Source organism: Vipera berus, assembly GCF_964194415.1.
Source record: "Vipera berus genome assembly, chromosome: 4".
Taxonomy (NCBI): domain Eukaryota; kingdom Metazoa; phylum Chordata; class Lepidosauria; order Squamata; family Viperidae; genus Vipera; species Vipera berus.
In genome coordinates, this window is record NC_138206.1 from 80,745,631 (window position 1) to 80,765,997 (window position 20,367).

Below are 20,367 nucleotides of genomic sequence, written 5' to 3' on the forward strand. Positions count from 1 at the left end.
AACTCAAAAAATTAGAATATCGTGCAAAAGTTCATTTATTTCAGTAATGCAACTTAAAAGGGGAAACTAATATATGAGATAGACTCATTACATGCAAAGCAAGATAGTTCAAGCCGTGATTTGTCATAATTGTCATGATTATGGCTTACAGCTCATGAAAACCCCAAATCCACAATCTCAGAAAATTAGAATATTGTGAAAAGGTGCAATATTCTAGGCTCAAAGTGTCCCACTCTAATCAGCTAATTAAGCCATAACACCTGCAAAGGGTTCCTGAGCCTTTAAATGGTCTCTCAGTCTGTTTCAGTAGGAATCACAATCATGGGGAAGACTACTGACCTGACAGTTGTGCAGAAAACCATCACTGACACTCTCCATAAAAAGGGAAAGCCTCAAAAGGTAATTGCAAAAGAAGTTGGATGTTCACAATGTGAGAGTCCTCACAAGGCCAATGGTTCATTGAGGCACTTCCAAGCAAAAGGCAGCATGCAGGAATGCAATCAGGTGAAAGCTTTATTTAAATATAAAGCAAAGAAAAAGAGTTCCCTGGCATGGAGGCATCCATGCCTGGATTGAGCCCATGGATCAGTCCCAAAGGGAGCTAGATCAAGAGCTGAAGAGTAGCCCCTTTGGAGAGAGTTAATGGCCCTCTGCCCCCCTCACTCTCATTGGTAAGGGAGGGGCCCAGAAACACCTATAAAAACCCCTGCACAGGGGCTACTCTTCAGCTCTTGATCTAGCTCCCTTTGGGACTGATCCATGGGCTCAATCCAGGCATGGATGCCTCCATGCCAGGGAACTCTTTTTCTTTGCTTTATATTTAAATAAAGCTTTCACCTGATTGCATCCCTGCATGCTGCCTTTTGCTTGGAACCGCCTCAACGAACCATTGGCCTTGTGAGGACTCTCACAAATTGGTAGCAGAGGTCGATGGTTTGAGGCAACGCTTCCAAGCCAGCAGCAGAAGCAAGATGCCTGGAGGTTCCAGCAAGAACCCCTCTGAGATGGATGGTAGCAGATCCCCGATTGTGACTAGGAGTCTTCAATCAAGGATGGCAGCCCTGCATCCAGCCCCTGATGCAAGCTTCGATCCAGGTGAGGACACGGATGACCTCTATGCCCCCAGAGGAGCACCAGGGACCCCTTTGCATGCCTCCCTACAGCCGCAAGCCACAGAGGGAAGCATGGAAGGCCTGCAGTCCACCCAAGACTGCCCAGACACCGGAGAAGCGGCCTGGAACCAGGCCATCCCCAGTGTAGACCAGCTGACTGACCAGGAATGCAGGGAGATGCTCTGAATGCTCCTTGCAGCACGAAGGATGCCACAAGCCTCTCCACGAGGGATACCAGCACAGGAGGCCTCTGGACACCATGTAAGTCCTTCCCCAGCACCCAGGAAGCCCCCTAACATGGCACTGGCCACCCTGAGGGACCCCGGGGCCCCGGAGCTTTTGGCAGGAAATTTCCTGCCAAACTGTGACCTGCAACTCCTGGGGCCAACCAAATGCAACATGGAGGCCCCCAGGCCACCTACCCCAGCAAGGCTTGGTAGGCCTCAGCTAGGCCTTGAGGCCCAGCAACCAGTGGCAGCCAGCCAAAGCGGCACGCAAGCCGCCCGCCCCCCCCACCAGAAAGCCTCGAGGCCTATGCAAGCCTCGAAGCCTGCCCAGCTGCACCTGCTACAGCAGGGATTAGAGCAGCCATCCAGGTCCTGGTTGCGGCCCTGGAGGCCACAATGACTGCAGCCTCAACATCAGAGTTAACCAGCCTCCCTCACTACACCCAGGAGCCTGACTATGGGGGGGCGTCCAATCCAGAGCCCCCCAGCTGTGCCCCGTGCCTCTGGAAGGTCTCCAAAGGAGCTTCGGGGCCTAACTGCCAGGAGGCATCCGGCCTGGAGCCTCCCAGCTGCACCTTGCAATGCCAGAGGGCCTCTAGGGAACCCCCGGGCCATCCGGCCTACCCTACACTGCCACCCAGATGCCCTGTTTACCAGCTGATCTTCGGGGGGCCTCCAGACGACGCCCACACCTCCAGTGCCATCTCCAACCACCTCCAGGGTCTTCAGGACCAGGCAACCCTCGGCATCTTCAGGCCTTCCCGGCCCCATCCTGCAGTCTTTGGGCCCAGGCCCCAGCCTGCAGGCCTAGGCATGGGCCTGGCCCAGAGGCGGAGAGAGAGACATCCACTCCCTTCGCCTCCTGGGCTGAAATGAGTTCTGAGCATGCTCAGTCAGGGCCATATGAAAAAGAGGGAAATAATCAGAGAAAAATACCAACATTTGCCAGCAGAGGGATCCCTCTTCCATTCACCTCAATGGAAAGTTCACAGAGATACAGAAATGGACAAAGAGCTGGGGAAAATTTCCTTTATTCCCAGACCTCTGCATCTGCTTCTGCTCTTCCAAATATTTTTGAAAAATTGCATCTTGGGGGGGGGGGATTTTAGCAGCTGGAATAAGGAAGTGCAGGTTTGTCTCTTAAAGGAAGGTGTTATATACTTAGTGTTATATGTTAACCTGACAGATCAGCCGGGCATCAGCTGTGTAACACCTGGCAACAACAGGTGGCATCAAACTCCCAACCTATTGGTCAGGCCGTTCTGGCGGGACCCTTTAAGGATGTGGATTGGCCGCCGGCTTGCCGGCAACAGTATTTAAAGGAGCTGAGCTGTGGAGAGTCTGTCTGTTCCAACCACAAATAAAGCTGAGTTGCTGACCCGCTGTCCTGTCATCTGTTCCTGATCGGTCTAACTACGATACATAACAGTGGCGACAAAGGTGGGATGCTGCTTTTAGAGCTGAAGCATGAGCAAACCGTGGGAAAGGAGGGGAAGAGAAAATTCTCCCGACTAATTCCTTCCCGTCAAAAGCAGTAACCAGACCAGAACAGAATGACCCAAATCGGACACATCTGTGAGTTTGATGTCCGCTACCCAGGACACTGGGAGTCACACCTGGGACAAGTTGAGGGGTATCTCCTAGTGAATCAAATCACGGAAGATAAGTTGAAGGCAGCGGCATTGCTATGCATCAGCGGGTCAGCCGTGTACAACGTGGCTGTTGGGCTATGCATCCCAGATCCTGTCACAGCACTACCCTACGCTGACCTCGTCAGCAAATTGAGTCAGCATTTCATGCCGAAGAAATCCGAAATTTATTGGCAACTTAAATTCATCCAGAGGAACCAGCTCCCCGGAGAATCTGCAATGGATTTTGTAGCCACTGTTCGACAAGCTGCCCGAATGTGCAGATTCCCCGACCTGGAAGATCGGATTCGGGACAGAATCATGGTCAGCCTGAGTGATGATCACCTCCAACAAAAAATAATCGCGAAACCAACCCTGATCCTGTCAGAAGTCATCAATGAAATAATGGCTCAAGAGGCGATTAATGAAAAGAACGCGCTCCGACACAGTAATAATCCGAGCGGCTCCGCACATCAGGAGAATGTTGCGGACAGCGGAGAGGGAGAACCGGCCAATGAGGCAGAGATCGATGCCATTCTCCAGAGGCTGGAGAAATTCAAGAACCGTCGTGACCACGTCCCAATGCAGAAGAAGCCGGTAGGGGCCAACAAAAAACCGAGAGTCCCGAGCCGCAATCCAAGTGGGAACAGCCAAAATTGTGCCAGCTGTGGGGGCAACCACCCCAGAGCATCCTGCCAGTTCCACGGTGCCAGATGCCATGCATGAGGTAAAACTGGCCACATCCAAACCGTATGCCGAGCCAGAAACCGCGACAACTTAAACGACATTGATGAGCAGCCTGCAGGTACCAGTAACCCCCTTGAGCCCCCAAGGACCTGGGCACCCTCAGTCATAGAAAATTTGAAAGTGGCATGCCAGTCAGCAATCCACCCCCCGCTCAAACCAAAAATCCAAATTACAGTCAGTGTGCAAGGAATCCCTTGCCAAATGGAAGTGGATTCCTTAATCTCATTAGAGACCTATTCATTAATTTGCTGTAAGAGCAGGTGACAGATTTGCATAAAACCAACCAAAATTAGACTAACAGACTTCCAACGTTCCCCGATAAAATTAAGAGGACAGGCCACTGTGTTAGTCAAGTATAAGGGATTCCAGGGTCAGCTAGAAGTACTGATCACCAAGGGAAAAAGGACTAATTTAGTAGGCCTAGATTGGTTCGAGGCCCTGGGCATATGGCTGGGGGGAGTAAACAGTGTCCAAATGAGTAGCCTAGAATCCATCTGTAGTGAATTCACAGACGTGTTCGGGGGGGATTGGGAAAATACACGGGGCCCCCAATAAAATTAAGACTAAATCCCGAAGTCCTGCCCATTAGGATTAAAGCTAGGAGGGTCCCGTTCACTTTAAAAGAAAAAATTGAAAGCGAACTAGATAAATTAGTTAGTCAGGGAATTCTGGAACCTGTAGAAGGGGGGAAATGGGAAACTCCTTTTGTCACCCCCCTCAAACCGAACGGTAAAATAAGAATTTGTGCGGATTATAAGGCCTCGGAAAACCGGGCCTTGAATCCGCATGCTTACCCAGGCCCCTCGGTGAAACACATCCTCTCAGCAATACAGTCCGGCGCCATCTTTGCGAAGCTCGATTTGGCGCAGGTGTACCAGCAAATTCCGGTTACCCGCGAAACAGCTGAAATTCAAACTATTGTCACACACAAGGGAGCCTTTCAAGTGAATCGTTTACAATTTGGAATCGCTGTAGCTCCTGGAATATTCCAGGAGATAATGGAAAAAACACTCAAAGGTATCCCTGGTGTGTGCCCTTACTTTGATGATGTGCTGATAGCCGGAGAATCAGAGACAGAGTAAGCTGACAGGTTGAGAGCAGTATTAAACAGATTCCAGATGGCCGGTTTGAAATTGCAGAAAGAAAAGTGCTGTATTGGGGTAACCTCAACAGAATTTTTAGGTTTCAGAATAGATGCACAGGGCATCCACCCCACTGACTCTAAAGTTAGAGCTATTAAGATGGCCCCAACCCCTAAGAACAGGGCAGAATTACAGGCATTCCTAGGATTGATTAATTTCTACCACTCATTTTTACCTCACAAGGCAACCTTTGCATAGTTTGCTGGACAAAAACGCCCCTTGGAAATGGTCCACAATGCACGACAATAGTTTCAAAACCCTGAAGCAGTTGCTCTCTAGGAATTCAGCTGTTACACATTTTATAGAAAGGAAACCCTTATGCCTAGTGTGCGATGCCTCACCTTATGGCGTGGGTGCGGTACTCAGTCATTTGGAAGAGACAGGGGAGCAAAAGCCAATTGCCTTTTACTCCAGGACACTTACACAAGCAGAGAGGAACTATGCTCAAATTGATAAGGAGGCGTTAGCCCTCGTGGCAGGGGTTAAAAAGTTCCACGACTACCTGTATGGTAGGAAATTCACCATCTTTACTGATCACAAACCCCTGTTGGGATTATTCACAACCAACAAAGCAACACCACAAATCCTATCCCCCAGGGTTTTAAGATGATCTGTATTCCTGTCTGCCTATTCTTATGACTTGAGATATAAACCTGGGAAGGAGATGGGACACACAGATGCGTTAAGCAGACTGCCCCTGTCAGTTATTGAGCCAGACCCAGCCCCGGCCAGTAACGTCATTGCCATTCAGGAGCTTCCTGACTCCCCCCTCCAAGCTAAGGATATAGCAAGCAGCACAGCTGTTGATAAAACCTTCAGCAGGGTATCAGCATGGGTAGCCTCTGGGTGGCAAGCACAAAGCCCAGGGAAGGACTTCCAACCATACTTTACCAGGAGAAACGAACTGTCTTCACATAAAGGGTGTCTCTTATGGGGTAGTAGGGTCATAGTCCCTGACAAACTAAGAACTAAAGTTCTAGAGGCATTACATGAAGGGCACCCCGGTATTGTCAGGATGAAAGCCCTGGCCCGTAGCTATGTGTGGTGGCTGGGCCTCGGCAAGGAAATCGAAGGGCAGGTTGCAGGGTGCTATCAGTGTCAAAAATCCAGACCCGAACAACCTCACTCCCCTGTGCATAAATGGGAACCAATATATGCACCATGGTCAAGAATCCATATTGACTATGCAGGCCCCTTCCAGGGTCACCTTTTTCTCATAGTGGTGGACAGTTATTCTAAATGGTTGGAGGTAGTGCCTGTGTCTAGCATGACCACGTCCAAAAACTGTGCAGGTGCTTAGGGGACTCTTTGCAACGCATGGCCTACCTGATGTCATTGTGTCAGACAATGGCCCACAATTTAAATCTGCTGATTTTCAGGCTTTCATCAGGGCCAACTTGATTAGGCACATCACATCCGCCCCTCTCCACCCGGAGACTAACGGCCTTACTGAACGAATGGTAAGATCAACAAAAGACGCCCTGAAGCAAATTATCATCGGGGACTGGCACCAGAAACTGGCACAATTCCTACTGAGTCAACATACCACTCCATCCACAACCACCGGCAAAAGCCCAGCTGAACTTCGTTGGGGCCGACGCCTCATTACTAAACTGGACAGACTGCACCCTGACCATGTGGCGGCGGAAGGGGAGTAGCACAAGACCATGAGGGAGCTGGCAGTGGGGGACCATGTGTGGGCCAGGAATTACGCTGCGGGGGACTTCTGGGTACAAGGGGTGGTGATTGATAAAACAGGGCCATTGTCTTATATCATTGAGGGGGAAGGGGGCTGACAGGTTAGAAGGCACTTAGATCAGTTGAGGAAACAGGCCCCTGAAAACCAACAAGGGGAAGTGACCAGTGACAGATGGTCAACATCATGCCCTGCAGTCACCCTATCACCTGGAAGACCCCCGTATATGCATATGCCAACCACGCTTATCAGGGAGAGGCCAGAGACCTTTTCGGCATCACAGAACCCGGGGAACCAGCTGAGGGACTTCAATCCCAGACAGGGGGAGGGAGGGGAAGAACTTAGCCAGTCTCCAAACAGGGTGGAGCTGCCATTAAGACATTCCAGCAGAACTCGCAAGCCCCCAGCATATCTGCAAGACTTCGTAAGGTCATAGGTCACCTACAGTGGCAAGACTGAGAGCCATGTTGAATATTGTCATTGTTCTTGTTTGGGGGAGGGGAAAGGGATGTTATATACTTAGTGTTATATGTTAACCTGACAGATCAGCCGGGCATCAGCTGTGTAACACCCAGCAACAACAGGTGGCGTCAAACTCCCATTCTATTGGTCAGGCCGTTCTGGCGGGACCCTTTAAGGATGTGGATTGGCCGCCGGCTTGTCGGCAACAGTATTTAAAGGAGCTGAGCTGTGGAGAGTCTGTCTGTTCCAACCACAAATAAAGCTGAGTTGCTGACCCGCTGCCCTGTCATCTGTTCCTGATCGGTCTAACTACGATACATAACAGAAGGGACTCTAGAAATGGTTTTGGACCCCCATCTCTTCCCTGGGGCCCCCAAGAAGAATGGTATCATAGGAAAGCATATACCACTCTACTGAGCTCACTGGATGCTAAATTGTACCCTAGCATTCCAGATGGGCTCACAGCTGGCGAAGTTTGGGGCTTGTTATATAGCTTATTCAACAGCGACAGCCTGGGCTCCACCACCAGGCTCACATCTGAGTTTTATAACACCAAGCTGAGGTTTGGGTCTACCATGGCAGAGCACCTGGGAAAATTGAAGGCGCTCAGGGCAGAACTGATGCTCAGGGACTACCCTGTAACTGAAGCAAACATGATTGCTGTTATTCTGGCATCTCTGGACAAAAGCTGGGGCAATTTCATTGTTTCACTGGAGGGGACCAGGAAGGAAGCCATGACTCTGTCCTACCTCACAGGGAGGCTCAATGAGGAGGACAGGAGGCATAGAGATGCAGGAGAATACGCCAGAGCCACCACTCAGCATGCCAGCAGGTGGCACCACAACTCAGAGCAGATCAATGCTCTACTTAAGTGTTTCATCTGTGGCTCTGAGGAGCATCTGAAGAAGGACTGCCCCCATCACCAGCAAGGCCTCAAGCGTGGTTCCAATTAAGGAAGGGGCAGGGGGCAAAGAAGGGGGTGTGGCGGGGCAAAGGTGGTGCTAAGGGCAATTTTGTATGTACTCGTACTCTCACCCCCGCCACAAAGGTTGGTGGCCCCACCGGCCTATGGTTACTGAACTCTGGAGCTTCATCCCATATTGCCAACATGAAGCAAGGGTTTAAAAGGTTGAGGAGGATTAACTCCTCTGTCAAGGTTGCCAACAGTGATAAGACTTTGATTGTTGGGGAGGGCACTGTCTCTGTACCAGGGCTGGGAAGTGTTGAGGGAGTATTGCATGCTCCCTCCATTGCTAACAATCTGTTGAGCATAATTAAGTTATGTGATGATGGCAGGGTGGAGGTATTATTTCATAAGAGGGGAGTTCATGTCACTCAGGACCAGAAGGTCATTGGGAGTGTTACCATCATAAATGGTTTGCCATACTTCTCCCCTGAGGGCCCAGCCACAGAGGACAGCCCACCGGGTGCCACCTCAGAAGGGGCCTGCGCACAGAAAGATAGAAAGGCCCCACAGCCAGCCCCAAGGCTGTCTAAGGAGCGCAAGGATGAAGCAGTTGCACCCAAGCCTCCTCAGCCAGCCCCACGGCTTTTCAAGGCCAGTGTGGGCAAGAAACCCAAGCCTCAGGAGGCACCTAAGGCAGGTAACCCCAAAAAGGAGCCTAAGGTGTCGGCACCGCTCAAGGCAACCAGAACCAAGAGGGTGTCAGTGGGGAGGCTGCTCCATGATAAGTGTGCCCATTTTTTACATTGAAGGTTAGGTCATGCAAGCTTCCCCGTGGTTAAAAGGATGGGAGAGTTTGCTGAGGGGATCCACCTCAAGGATTGTGAGGTGTTTCTGGACTGTGCCATCTGTAAGAGGGCAAAGAGGAAGGCTGCCCCCATCACTAAGGTGTCACTGCGTAAGACTCAATACCTGTACCAATTAGTCCATATTGATTTGGTTGGGCCGTTCACACAGTCCCTAGGGAAAAGGCAGTATTTCCTCACTGCCGTTGACGATTTCTTGCGATACGGCCATGTGTATACCCTCACAGAAAAATCCAAAGCCTTCGATGCCATAAGATCACTATACAACTTTGTGGAGACTCAGCACAAGACCAAGATTGCACATCTGCAGAGCGACTGTGGGGCTGAGTTCATGTCCCAAAAATTCCAGGACTGGGTAAGGCATAAGGACATCTGCCATTTTCTTACAGCGTCCTTCACTCCTGCTCAGAACGGTGTGGCAGAGAAAAGAAACGGAATCCTGCAGACTATGGTGCGTAGTCTGATTGCGGACGCTGGGGTCATGGAATCATACTGGGTGGAGGCACTGCATTATGCCAATTACACCTTAAACCACACCTGGAGCAGCATTGTGGACCAGACCCCATATTTCCTGGTCCACGGTAGGAAGCCAAGTCTGGGACACTTGTGTGTGTTTGGCTCCTATGCTTGGGTGCACATCCCCAAGCAGCTGCGGAAGAAGGGGAGATCTGTCTCCTAGAGACTGAGGTTCTTGGGCTATGCTCCTGGCTCCAAGGCCTACTGGTTCCTGGGAGAGGGGGGCAGGACTGTGACTTCCCAATCTGCCTCCTTCGAAGAGGACTCCAATTGGACCCAGATCCATTCAAATGATCTGGGCCCATATCTCAACCGACCCAACAAAGACGCACCGACCACGACACCACCTGAGATGACCACTGACCTTGCCACCGACGAGAGCGAGGAACAAGACAAAGAGGTCAGCCTACCTGGTCCCAAGAGGGAAGACACGCGACCATCACCCGACTCTTCGCCTCCAGCAACACCCCAGAGGCCCGTGATGAAGGGACCGAGGGCCTCCACATCCCGGTTGTGAATGGCCAGCTGACGAGGAACCCGCAGAAGAAAAGGGCAGTGAGTGGCAGGAGGTCAGGAGGTCAAAGTGGTCCAACAACAGCATCATGGTCACCCCAAAGTCCTTCTCTGACATCCAGGAGCTGCCCATTGAAGAACAGGAGTAATGGCAGCTCGCTTAGTAGCGCAGGGGTTCGCCCAGCGCTACATGGAAGACTACGGGGAGACCTACTCTCCAACCGTCTGGGCAGAGAGTGTCAAGGCCACCCTCATAACTGCAGCTGCTCTGGGGGAGGAAGTCTACCAATTCGACATCCAGACGGCTTACCTCCATGCCAACTTGGACCGGCAGATCTACGTGAGGGCCCCTCCTGGCTACCAGCAGGAAAGGGGAAACACATGGCTGCTCCGAAAAGGGTTATATGGCCTCAAGCAGTCGGGGAAACTATGGTACGATTGCCTTAGAAAAAGCTTAGAATGAGTTGGTTTCAGGGCATCCCAGGCAGATGAGTGCGTTTTCACACGCAACTCCAAGGGTACCACAGAACGGGTGTTAGTTTATGTGGACGACCTCCTATATGTAGGGCCTGGCAAGGAAAGGTGTGATGAATTTGCCAAGGCCCTGGGGGAAAGGTTTACCCTGAAGTCCTTGGGGCGGGTTGACAGGTACTTGGGTGTGCACATCTTGGCCACTGAGAAGGGGTTCGTCCTATCTCAGAAAGAAAAGATTGAGAAATTGTTGGCTAGATGCAAAATGGAAGAATCTAACCCAACGCGTAGCCCGATACAAAGTGACTATTACAATCACACTCACAAGGACAGTCCTGAGTTCACAGATAATAAATTTTACAGATCTGTGATCGGCTCCTTGCTATATATTAGCAATTGGAGCAGGCCTGACATAGCTTTAGCTGTGAATCTATTGTCCAGGCATGTGGAACACCCAAAGGAATTCCACTGGACTGCTGTTAAGAGGGTACTTCTTTTGCAATTACCTTTTGAGGCTTTCCCTCCTTATGGAGGGATGGTTTTCTGCACAACTCTCAGGTCAGAAGTCTTCCCCATGATTGTGATTCCTACTGAACCAGACTGAGAGACCATTTAAAGGCTCAGGAACCCTTTGCAGGTGTTATGGCTTAATTAGCTGATTAGAGTGGGACACTTTGAGCCTAGAATATTGCACCTTTTCACAATATTCTAATTTTCTGAGATTGTGGATTTGGGGTTTTCATGAGCTGTAAGCCATAATCATGACAATTATGACAAATCACGGTTTGAACTATCTTGCTTTGCATGTAATGAGTCTATCTCATATATTAGTTTCCCCTTTTAAGTTGCATTACTGAAATAAATGAACTTTTGCACAATATTCTAATTTTTCGAGTTTCACCTGTAAAAGCACAACATTATAAACTATTGGAATATTCAAAAATTGGAAAACTTTACTATACGTCAGCACAACAGAAAAAGTGAGGAGTAGCTCTATATATTAAAGAGACAATAAATTCGAAAATTGTATATTCAGATGAAGAAGGAAGAATATTAATGGTAGAAATTTATCTGCATGAGGAGCAAATATTATTAGTGGCAATTTATGCACCAAATGACAATCAAGAAAAGTTTTATAAAAATCTACATAGAAAAATAATAGAAATGGAGTATCAAAATATTTTTTTACTAAGAGATTTCAATGCAATAACAGATGGAAAAATTGATTATAAAAGTAACAAAACAAGGAAAAATGGTAGAGGAAGACTATCTAAGACATTTTTGATATGGCGGAGGAAATTGGAATTCAAGATATTTGGAGGGAAATAAATGCACAAAAATTACAATATACTTTTTATTCAAATAGCCAGAAATCCTGGTCAAGAATTGATATGATTTGGATGACTGCTGACTTGAGAATGAATGTGCAGGACATTGAAATAGAAATAGGCACATGGGCAGATCATAACCCTCTGAAAATGACTTGGAAAGGGACACAAAAAAGGCTAATATGGACTTTAAATTGTTCCATATTAAAGGAAAAAGAATTTATAGAGTTAACAAAAAAAGAAATGGAACTCTTTTTTAAAGAAAATAAGAAAGAAGATACTACGATACAAAATCTATGGAACACAGCTAAAGCATACTTTAGAGGTATAGCCATATCGTATATGGCAAGGAAAAATAAACAGAGAAAACAGCAATATGCATTATTAAGAAAAGAATTTAGAAAGTTAGAATCAGAATTGCAAAAGAATCCGCAAAAAAAGACTTTAATAAGGGATATGGATATGACAAAACATAAATTAAATTTGTTAGATTCAGAAAAAATGGCAGAACAGATAAAAAGAGCGAAGCAGAACTTCTTTGAAAGTGCCAATAAGCTGGGAAGATGGTTAGCTTACAAATTTAAAAAACAAAGAAAAAAAAGATATATCATCTATTGGATGGGAAAGGTCATTTACAATATAAAAATGAAGAAATAAAAAAGAGAGTTAAATTTTTTTATAAGGAACTGTATGATAAAAAGGAGACGTCAAGAGAGAAAACTGTAAAATATTTGAAAGATAGTAACCTTCCTAAGATTTCAGAGACATTTAAATATATGCTAGATGAAGGAGTTACAATGATGGAAATAACAGAGGCTATAAAGAGACAAAAAAATGGTAAAGCTCCTGGCCCAGATGGACTTCCGGCAGAACTATACAAAAGTCTACAAGAGATATTAAGTGATCCGTTGAAAGATGTTTGTAATAGTCTTTTATTAGAAGCTTTATAAAACCCTAGTAAGAACACACCTGGAATATTGCAGCCAATTTTGGTCACCATATCACAAAAAAGATATTGACAATTTGGAAAAAATTCAGAGAAGAGCAACTAAGATGATCAAAGGCCTGGAGACTAAAACATATGAAGAACGGCTACAGGACTTGAGTTTAGCTAATCTAAAAAGAAGAAGAAATAGGGGAAACATGGTAGCAGTGTTCCAGTATTTAAGGCTCTGCCACAAAGAAGAGGGGGTCACATTATTCTCAAAAGCAGCAGAGGGCAGGACAAGAAACAATGACTGGAAACTGATCAAAGAGAGAAGCAACCTGGAATTAAGAAAAAAACTTCCTGACAGTGAGGACAATTAACCAGTGGAACAGCTTGCCTCCAGAAATCGTGGGTGCTCCATCACTGGAGATTTTTAAGAAGAGACTAGACAGTCATTTGTTTGAGATGGTATAGGTTCTCCTGTTTGAGCAGGGGGCTGGACTAGAAGACCTCCAAGGTCCCTTCCAGTTCTATTCTATTCTAGCATTTGGAAATTATGTTGAAACCAATCAAAGGTTTCACATGAATTTTTTATTTAAGCTATGTGTTTATATTTCAATTTTTATTATTTATTTATTTATTTTATTGAATTTGTATACCGCCCAATTCCCGTAGGAATATAGATTCCAATAAATTTATAAGTTTTGCTTCATAATGAACTTTTAAAATATTTTGCTAATGTTTCAATTTTGTTTTAAAAAATTGTATTGTGAATGTATGATTCTAATTAGGTGCCTTGTGCATAGGAAGAAGTAAGCCTGGAGGCAAATCTTGTAACTCTGTAGACTGTAAGGGCACAAACTGTATAAATATGTGTAAATTGTCCAAATACTGTTATATAGAATTAGAGACTAAAAAAACCCCAATCCAGAGTTCTTTAATGCAAGATCAGTCATTGTTCTGCCTTTGAATAAAATTAGAACAATTTTATTAAGTTTATGACTGAGAATAAATGTTTCACATAAATCATCATTTTAGAGCTCTCTCTGCACATATTCAATTACTTGTTGTTGTTGTTGTTAGTTGCGAAGTCGTGTCCGACCCATCGCGACCCTATGGACAACTATGTATTATATATGTAAACAGTTAAGTTAGATGTGATTAAACGGTATACGTGAGGAAAAGCAAATCTGACAGAAGAACACGCGGGAACTTGACAGCTGTCAAAATTCCCCCGCACAGCGCAGGCGCAGCCACTGACAGCTCGCGGCTGTCAAAACACCGGACCATGCGGAAGCCTAAGCTGTCAAAGAGAAGACGACGCGGATTGGTCCGGATTGACGCGGCGCCAAAATGAACACTCCTGATTGACCCTCGCTGACAGCTGCCGGCTATAAAAGCCGGCAATGTTATTCTATGTTGGTCTTTGCTCTAAATAAATCCTTTTAGTGACTAGCCTGTCGTCCCGAGTGGTCCTTCGGCTACTTCACTGGCGACGAAGGTGGGATCGCTCCGGAGCTGAAGTCACAGCCAAGGAAGAGAGTTCCTGAGCTGAAGTCACGGCCGAGGAAGAGAGTTCCCGGCAAGAGCTGTCACTGGAAGTTTTAACTTCCATAGGAGCGACCCAGGACCGGACGACATGGCAAACTTCGGGCATGTGAGGGAATTCGATACCCGCCATCCCGAGAGATGGCAATCACACCTAGGCCAGGTCGAGGGATTCCTCCTCGTCAGTAAAATCACTGACGCCAGAGCAAAGGCCGCCGCTCTACTATACATCAGCGGACCTCCAGTGTATGATGCTGCCGTGGGCCTGTTCAGCCCGGTGCCCATCACCGAGGTCTCCTACACGGACCTGGTGGACCAGCTGAACAAGTACTATATGCCGGCTCGCTCAGAACTGTACTGGCGGGTCCAATTCGCCCAGAAGAAACAGCGGCCAGAAGAGCCTGCCAACGAGTTCATCGCCGGGGTCAGACACGCCGCACGGAACTGCTGTTTCCCCGACTTGGAGGACCGCATCAGAGACCAGGTGGTGATCGGGTTGAGGGACGAGAGGCTGCAGAAGAAGCTGACATCCAAACCCGACATGAGCCTGGCAGAGCTGACCAGAGAAATCATGGCCTACGAGCACAGCCACAAGAAGAAGCCGACTACCACGACCCCGGAGAGCCCAGCGACCGTCTTCCAAGAAAGCGCCACCCTCAGCGACAGCGAAGAGTCGGTGGATTTCACCGACGGAGAAGCCCTGCAACGCAGAATGGAACACAGGCAACCAAGAAGAGGCGACACTTCGGATCGCCGAAGGTCCAGGAACCCCCCTCCGCCACCGCCGCGTTACGAGCAACGGGCCGCCTGTGCCAGCTGCGGGGGCAACCACGCCCGAGGAAGCTGCCGGTTTAGGAACGCTAAGTGCCACAATTGCGGGAAGACCGGCCACATCAAACCGGTGTGCCGCAGCAAGGGCCGTGACAACATCAATGATTTGGAGGCAAACTCCCCAGGTAGGCCAGCTACCCAGGCCAGCAGAGAAAAACCGCCAGGGCCCCTGGTAGAAACAATTGACAGGGTAAACTGCCTAAGCTCAAAGGTTAAGATCAGGGTAAGAATTCAGGGGGTGCCCTGCCTCATGGAAGTGGATTCAGGGTCAGCAGTCTCCTTAATTTCGCTAAAAACTTATCAGGAGATCTGTCAACAGGGAAAGGGAAAAATTCCTCTGAGGCAAACCCAGGTCCACCTAGCAGACTTCCAGAAAACCCCCATTCCTCTGGAAGGGAGGGCTAGGGTTACCGTGCAGTACAAAGAGTTCAAGGGTCCCTTAGAAGTCCTAGTTACGCCAGGGAACCGCACCAACTTGATAGGGTTAAACTGGTTCGGGCCGCTAGGAATCGCCATAACGGGGGTAAATACAATTCAATCACCCAGCCTAGAAGCCGTTTGCAACAAGTATGCAGACGTCTTCGATGGCACGTTAGGGAAATACACCGGTCCCCCCATCTCCTTACAGTTAAACCCAGCAATCCAACCAATTAAGATAAGAGCTAGGAGAGTACCCTTTGCCCTTAAAGAAAAAATTGAAAACGAACTCAATCGCCTCATAGGTCTTGGGGTGCTCGAACCAACGGAAGGGGGAAGCTGGGAGACCCCAATAGTCACCCCTATTAAACCTAACGGGGAAGTGAGATTATGTGCGGACTATAAAGCGACCCTCAACTTAGCCCTCAGTCCCCACGCTTACCCGGTGCCAGCAGTAAGGGACGTATTCGCTTCTATCCGCTCTGGCGCCATTTTTGCCAAACTTGATCTCACGCAGGCATATTTGCAACTGCCTGTCACTAATGACACGGCGGAAGCCCAGACAATTGTCACCCACCGCGGTGCTTTTAAAGTGAAAAGGCTCCAATTCGGCATATCGGCTGCCCCGGGTATTTTTCAGGGTATCATGGAGAAAACCCTGAAAGGAATACCCGGGGTCTGCCCCTATTTCGACGATGTTCTCATCGCCGGAGAAAACGAAGCAAACTTAGCTGACAGGCTGTCAGCTGTGCTAAGCCGGCTCAGAGAAGCCGGCCTCAAACTGAAACGGGAAAAGTGCTCTATTGGAGTCACATCCACAGAATTCCTAGGGTACAAAATAGATGGCCAAGGCATCCACCCCACCACAGAAAAACTAAGGGCTATTCAAACAGCACCAAGCCCAAAGAATAAACAAGAGCTCCAAGCTTTTTTAGGATTATTAAACTTTTACCATGCCTTTCTTCCCCATAAAGCCACTATCGCTGAGCCTCTGCATAGGCTCCTGGACAAGGGAACTGTTTGGTCCTGGACCAAAATACATGAGAATAGTTTTCAATCACTTAAAAAGCTTATTTGCAATAGTTCAACGATCACTCTTTTTAGAGAAGATACACCAATATGCATTGCTTGCGACGCATCTCCCTATGGAATTGGGGCAGTATTAAGTCATTTATACAAGGATGGCACCCAAAGACCCATAGCTTTTTATTCTCGCACTCTGTCAAAAGCAGAAAGGAATTACGCACAAATAGACAGGGAAGCCCTAGCAATAGTTGCAGGGGTCAAAAAATTTCACGACTATCTTTACGGGAGACCCTTCACTATATATACAGACCACAAACCCCTATTAGGGATATTCACTTGGAATAAAATAACACCTCAGATTCTCTCACCGAGAATACTACGGTGGTCCACATTCTTATCTGCCTATTCTTATCAGTTAATCCATAAACCAGGGAAGGAATTAGGACACGCTGACTGCCTCAGCAGACTGCCAATCCCTAGCAAGGACCCAGACCCAGCCCCAGCGGGGATGATCTTAGCAATTTCGCAACTTCCAGACTGTCCCCTCTCTGCTAAGATTATAGCGAACAACTCGGCTAGGGACAAAATACTCAGCAGAATTCTCAGGTGGGCCACAACAGGGTGGCCAGCAAAAAACCCACACCCCCAATTCCAACCATACTTCAACAGGAAAAATGAAATATCTGCACATAGGGGATGCCTGCTATGGGGAAATCGTGTCATAATACCAAATAAGAACACACATCAAACATTAGACATCTTACACGAAGGACACCCTGGCATTGTCAAAATGAAAGCAATGGCCAGAAGTTATGTTTGGTGGCCGGGCATAGACAAGGAAATAGAAAAATATGTAGGAGGGTGCTATACCTGTCAAGAAACCCGGAACGAACCACCCCAGGCACCAATCCACAAATGGGAAACAACAAAAAACCCATGGTCACGCATACATTTAGACTTTGCAGGACCTATCCAGGGACAGAGTTTCCTAATTGTAGTGGACAGTTATTCTAAATGGTTAGAAGTCACCCCCCTTAAGAAAACAACGTCAGGAGCCACTATACAAGCCCTAAGGAAAATATTCGCCACACACGGCCTCCCAGACACCATAGTTTCAGACAATGGCCCTCAATTCACTTCTCGTGAATTTCAGATATTCGCTATGAAGAATTGTATTAGGCTGGTCACGTCTGCGCCCTTCCACCCATCAAGTAACGGGATGGCTGAAATTATGGTACGCTCCACAAAAGAAGCTTTAAAAAAGTTCGTCAAGGGGAATTGGCAAAGGCGACTCAGCCAATTCCTAATGTCACAACACGCAACTCCATGCACAACAACTGGCAAATCACCAGCGGAACTAAGATGGGGGAGGAGGCTGATAACACGGCTTGACAGACTGCATCCTGACACATATCCGGAAGAAAACGAACAACCCCCCCCCATCCGCACATTCAAACCAGGGCAAATGATATGGGCACGATCTTACTCTGATAAAAACAAATGGGTCCAAGGGACAGTGCTACAACAAACAGGACCCATTTCTTACCTAATTTCCACACAGACTCAGGGCAACCTACGCCGCCATATCGACCAACTCAGACCCAGACAACCGCCATACACACCAGACCCCCAAACAGCGGAACTCAACCTGCAACCCCTCCCAGAAATACTACCAAACCAAGAGGAAGAGGAGCAAAGAGACGCACCACCGGCAGACCCTGACATCGGCCCACTTCCACGTCGTTCCACCAGAAACCAAAGGGCCCCCACCTACCTAAAGGATTACCAGTGGGCAGGTTCCAACGACAGAGGGGGAGAGAACGCTCCAGGGGAGGGGTAAGGGGTGTATTATATATGTAAACAGTTAAGTTAGATGTGATTAAACGGTATACGTGAGGAAAAGCAAATCTGACAGAAGAACACGCGGGAACTTGACAGCTGTCAAAATTCCCCCGCACAGCGCAGGCGCAGCCACTGACAGCTCGCGGCTGTCAAAACACCGGACCATGCGGAAGCCTAAGCTGTCAAAGAGAAGACGACGCGGATTGGTCCGGATTGACGCGGCGCCAAAATGAACACTCCTGATTGGCCCTCGCTGACAGCTGCCGGCTATAAAAGCCGGCAATGTTATTCTATGTTGGTCTTTGCTCTAAATAAATCCTTTTAGTGACTAGCCTGTCGTCCCGAGTGGTCCTTCGGCTACTTCAGTTCCTCCAGGCCTTCCTGTCCTCTACCATCTTCTGGAGTCCATTTAAGCTCACACCTACTGCTTCAGTGACTCCATCCAGCCACCTCATTCTCTGTCGTCCCCTTCTTCTATTGCCCTCAATCTTTCCCAGCATTAGGCTCTTCTCCAGTGAGTCCTTCCTTCTCATTAGATGGCCAAAGTATTTGAGTTTTAGCTTCAGGATCTGGCCTTCTAAAGAGCAGTCAGGGTTGATCTCCTCTAGGACTGACCGGTTTGATCGCCTTGCAGTCCAAGGGACTCGCAGGAGTCTTCTCCAGCACCATAGTTCAAAGGCTTCAATTCTTTGGCGCTCAGCCTTTCTTATGGTCCAACTTTCACTGCCATACATTGCAACTGGGAAGACCATAGCCTTGACTATACGCACTTTTGTTGACAGGGTGATGTCTCTGCTTTTTAATCTGCTGTCTAGATTTGCCATGGCTTTCCTCCCCAGGAGCAAGCGTCTTTTAATTTCTTGGCTACAGTCCCCATCTGCAGTGATCTTGCAGCCCAGGAAAATAAAATCTGTCACTACCTCCATTTCTTCCCCATCTATTTGCCAGGCATATAAATTAAATAGGCAAGGCGACAGTAAACAGCCTTGCCGGACTCCTTTCCCAATTTTGAACCAATCAGTGGTTCCGTGTCCAGTTCTCACTGTTGCTTCTTGGCCCGCATATAGGTTTCTCAAGAGACAAATAAGATGGTCTGGTATGCCCATCTCTTTAAGGACTTGCCACAGTTTGTTATGATCCACACAATCAAAGGCTTTAGCATAGTCAATGAAGCAGAAGTAGATGTTTTTCTGGAACTCTCTAGCTTTCTCCATGATCCAGCATATGTTAGCAATTTGATCTCTAGTTCCTCTGCCTCTTCGAAATCCTGCCTGTACTTCTGGTAGTTCTCGATCCACATACTGCTGGAGTCTAGCTTGTAGAATTTTAAGCATAACTTTACTAGCATGAGAAATGAGTGCAATAGTGTGATAGTTTGAACATTCTTTGGCACTGCCTTTCTTTGGAATTGGAATGTAAACTGATCTTTTCCAATCCTGTGGCCACTGTTGAGTTTTCCAAATTTGCTGGCAAATTGAATGTAGCACTTTTACTGCATCGTCTTTTAAGATTTTGAATAGCTCAGCTGGAATACTGTCAACTCCACTAACTTTTTTGTTGCTCAGCTTTTCTAAGGCCCACTTCACTTCACATTCTAGGATGTCTGGCTCGAGGTCAGTGACCACCTCATTGTGATTATCAGGGACATTAAGCTCATTCTTGTATAGTTCTTCTGTGTAATTTTGCCACCTCTTCTTAATCTCTTCTGCCTCTGTTAGGTCCCTGCCATTTTGGTCCTTTATCATGCCCATCTTTGCATGAAACATTCCTTTCATCTCTCCAATTTTCTTGAAAAGATCTCTGGTCCTCCCTATTCTATTGTTTTCTTCTATTTCTTTGCATTGTTCATTTAAGAAGGCATTCTTATCTCTTCTAGCTATTCTTTGGAATTCTGCATTTAATTGGGCATATCTTTCTTTTCCTCCCTTGCCTTTCGCTTCCCTCCTTTCCTCAGCTATTTGCAAAGCTTCCTCAGACAGCCATTTTGCTTTCTTGCATTTCTTTTTCTTTGGGATGGTTTTGGTTGCTACCTGTTGTACAATGTTGCAAACCTCTGTCCATAGTTCTTCAGGCACTCTGTCTATCAGATCTAATTCCTTAAATCTATTTGTCACCTCTACTGTATATTGAACAGGGATATGATTTAATTCATACCTGACTGCC